Source organism: Terrapene carolina, unplaced genomic scaffold (genome assembly GCF_002925995.2).
Source record: "Terrapene carolina triunguis isolate 2854851 unplaced genomic scaffold, T_m_triunguis-2.0 Scaffold49395, whole genome shotgun sequence".
NCBI lineage: Eukaryota > Metazoa > Chordata > Testudines > Emydidae > Terrapene > Terrapene triunguis.
In genome coordinates this window covers 1-4,092 of record NW_020713746.1, presented here as the reverse complement: position 1 = coordinate 4,092, position 4,092 = coordinate 1, and the positions used below count along the sequence as shown (strand labels likewise).

Here is a 4,092-nt window from a genome sequence, read left to right as displayed (position 1 = left end):
GACATAATGACTGCTGGAATTAAGGGGGGTCATTAGTAACTTTCACAGTCCCCCCTTCGGGCCTGACAAATTCAAAAATTGTCAGGCCCGTTACGCAATTTGTGATCAAGCTGGAGGGACAGATACTGGGTTTTCTTATGGACAGCAGAGCTTTTGATCATAGCATTACACAGGCATTTGGCACATTATATCATTATCCAGATAACACATAGAAAGAAAAGAATCCATATAATACATATGTGTCTTATTTATGGGGCCTAATGGGAGGAATGAGGGAAACCACTGCCCTTGATAACAAATGCCTGTTGGTCTCACAGTCATGGCCATGTGCAGGAGACAATGGGGTTTTTGGGCATTCTCAGGGGTATTTAAAGGGTAAAAGGTTCCATTTCTGACCTCAAACCGAAGGGTTTGATCACAGGCCTCCAGAGGAAGGTAGCCCACTTCCCTCCCACTTCCTTCAGCATTTTCCAAACAAAGGGGCATGTTATACCCGATCCCAAGAACTTCAAAAAGAGGGACCCCCTTAGCTGCCCAGTAATAATGCCAAACTTCAAACCTTCTCCCATATTTGTCATATTGATATTCCCCAATCCATGCCCATTCAGTTTTCCGTTCTACCTGTAAGGAGAGTACTTCAGAAAGATTTGCAGGTACAGCCCACAATCCTATTCCTTCCTCAGAGCGGGTTTTGTGACACAGCCAACAATCAGATAAGTGTCCCAACGTGGCTATTCACTGAAGAGGTTTAGTGGCTGGGTGTGGGTTAGCTTGTACAAGGGGCAAACCCAAAAGCAATAGCCACTGCAGCACCGTCTGAGAACCCATAGTTATAAAGTCTCAGGATTTTGTCTGCCGGAACAGAAGCTTTAGTCCCTCAAGAGGTTCAGCTTTCCAGGTATCGTCTGTTTCTGGCTCTTCCGGGTCGCGGTGGGAAGAGCTGGCGGTGCTCCCTCGAGGTCCGAAGTCGTCTGCTTCTGGCCTCGTCCTAGGGGCTAGCTTGACTCGAGTGTGGTGTATCCAAGTGTCTCGCTCTCTCACTCGAATAGCAGTGTGAGAGGTAAGAAGGACTTGGAAAGGGCCCGCCCACCGGGGTTGGAGAGGCTCGTGTTTCCACTCTTTCACATAGACCCAGTCTCCTGGAGCGATCCGGTGGGCAGGAACATCAGCGAGTAGGGACTGAAATTGAATTAGTAAGCGTGGCCCCAGCTGTCCTTATCTAGAGGAATACTAAAAAAAAAGCATTACACAAGTCTATTACTGAATAACAAGCAGTACCTGCTGGAATGGCAGTCAGGATTGTGTGAGGGTTTGGTACCACATTGTGTCTAGTTTGAACAACCTTATTTACTGCACATAAGTCCTGGACAAATCGGTATACCGGTTTTCCCTCTGAGTCCATGTCAGGTTTTTTGACTGGCAGAATGGGAGTATTGAAAGGAGACTTGGTGTGAACCAGCACTCCCAACCGCAGGAATGTGGTGATAAGACTCCGGAGGCCAAGCAGAGCTTCTTGGGGGATGGGATACTGACGAATCCGAGGAATTTCAATGCCTGGCTTCAGGGTTATACGCACTGGCTCTGTCTGGAGAGTCCCCAAGTCTGCCCTTGATGTGCCCCAAAGGGAGATGTTTACCTCCTGTCTGAGTCGCTCGGGTAAGATTGGGTCCGCAGGCAGGATCGGGTCCTTTGAAACTTGGGTTAGAACAGCACACAGCTGGGGAAGTTGGGTCTGAGGCAACCGAAGAATGATTTTGTCATCTGAAAAGAAAATCTGAGCACGTAGTTTACACAACAGATCTCTGCCTAAGAGATTAACTGGGGAATCCGGGGCTAGCAGAAAGGCATGGGAGGCGGAGACACCAGAGATTTCTACAGCAGCCTCCTGTAATACAGAACAGTCAAATGGCTTCCCGCCTATACCCATTACCGGAATGCTCTTATCTGTAAGGCTTCCTCTCTCCGGCTTGGCAGTAACGGTAGAAAGTGCAGCCCCTGAATCCAAAAGACAAAAATAGGTGGTTCCTCCCAATGTTAGGCGAACCTGGGGGTCTGTGGAGGAACAAACATAAGTGGTAAAATCATTTGAATAGGTGACAAGAGGACCCCCTGGTTGCCGTCATTCCTCACTAGCAACAGCGTCTGTTCTTGTCACAGCCATCTGTTGTTGAGGTCGGTCTGGGCGACGGGGTTGTCGTCCGGTAGGTTGGTACGGACACTCTCTCTTCCAGTGGCCAGGCTGCTTACAGTAGTTACATATGTCATTGGCATGTCTCGGCGTCCCCCCATAATCTGATTTTGGTTGCCACCTGGGGGGTCCCTGCCGCCCTCCCTGTTGTTCATTTCCAGTGTTTACAAGGGCTGCTAGCATCCTCACCTGTTTGGTCTCTTGAACTTTTTCCCTTGTATGATATACTCGGGTGGCCACGCTTACCAGTTCCTCCAGGGATTTTCCTTCAGCACCCTCGAGCTGCTGCAACCGCTTCTTGATGTCCGGGGCTGACTGGGAAATAAAAATAAGCCTGACCGTGGACTGTGTGTCCATGGCCTTGGGATCTATATTAGTATGGATACAAAATGCTTTACAAAGTCTCTCATAAAAGTCAGAAGGGTGTTCTTCTTTCCCTTGCACAGTATTATGAACCTTTGTCCAATCTAAAGTTCTTTCTCCTGCTTGTTTTATGCCTATCAAAATATAGTCTAGGAATTTCTTCAGATCTGCTTGTTGGGTCAAATCATTCGGGTTCCAATGGGGCGGATTGTCGAGCCTTATAAAATTGCGACCGTCGTTGGCAGCCTCTGCAGCCTCCCGGGCCCCCCTCAGTACCCGCTCTTTCTCTTCCATGCGCAATAAGCAATCTAAAAGTTGGCCCACGTCTTGCCAATCAGGATTATGAGACTGGAAAATGGCACGGAATCGCCTGTGAACGACGTCCGGGTCGTCCCTAAGGCGAGGTGTAGTGATTTGCCAGTTCATAAGGTCAGCAGTGGTAAAGGGGACATGAACATAACGGTCTACAACATTCCCATCCGTTGTAGGAACTGGGATGGTCCGGAGGGGTGCTTGGATAATTACCTCGTCCCCATAAAGTGCCCCCTTCCTTGTATGGGACAGACTAAGGCTGGGAACAGACAGGGAGGTAGTGTACCCACTGCTGGTGGCTCCACTAGCTGATTCGCTTGAATAATCAGCCTCACGAGGGGCAGAAGCTTTCGGGAATAGGGGGGCTTGAATCTGTACCTTCTTCAAGCGACGATGAGCCTCATCGTCCCACAAAAACCAATAGTCCATTTGCCCCGGCGCTTGGTTTTCCAATGTCAGGCGTAAGGGGGTTAAATGGGTAGGAATATCAAAGGAGCCATACTCGGGCCATGCAGTCCCCATGGCTGGCCAATCCTGGATGCAAAGTTGTAAAAAACGCTTCCTTAACATCCCTTTTTGAACACCGGGTAAGGGCCATTTGCTTAACATATAATCCAAAGGACTATCCTTTGGGGGTTTTACCAGAGACCCACCCATCTGCCTGCTGACACTCTTAAAATAGAATTACACAGAGAACAGAGGGAATTATGGTCTAATCGGAGACCCACCTATCTGCCTGCTGACACTCTAACAGAGAATTACCCAGAGAACAGAAGGAATTATGGTCTAATAGGATCCTATTACAGGAATTTCTACTAATACTGACCGCTACAGGGGACGGGACAGAAGGATCCCAATTCAACCTCAGAGCTTCATCGCACGCGATGGCTTCCACTCTGAGGAATTACGAATGAGAGGCTCAGTTCCGTTCACACACCTAACGCCCAATGTATAAGACAGAAATTCATTAACCGGTTAACCAAAACCAAAACCAAACCAAACCAGAACCAGATAGTGTCTCCTTATCCTATTAGGACTCACCTTATCGGAGCATGAACCCCAGGGGCTGCGGTGAAGCAGAGAAAAGGGGCGAAACACCCCGTTGGCGCCGTTCCCAGTTCGCCGCAGCCGTCCGGAGTCCAATGTCCGAGCTAGGAGAGTCCCATCTGGAGTCGCCAGAAACTGTTACCGAAATATCGGGTCCACCTAGCTGAGAGCCAATAACAGCC

The 4,092-nt window shown here is 49.0% G+C and overlaps 1 long non-coding RNA gene across 1 annotated transcript; it reads right to left on the bottom strand.

The window, feature by feature from the left end:
- Positions 1-574: 574 nt before the first annotated feature.
- LOC115271567 lies at positions 575-2,526 on the bottom strand. The gene is made up of 2 exons (XR_003900001.1): positions 2,378-2,526; positions 575-1,995 (listed from the first exon to the last, which is right to left on the bottom strand). It is a non-coding gene; the product is annotated as an uncharacterized LOC115271567 (long non-coding RNA).
- Between the last annotated feature and the right edge of the window lie 1,566 nt (positions 2,527-4,092).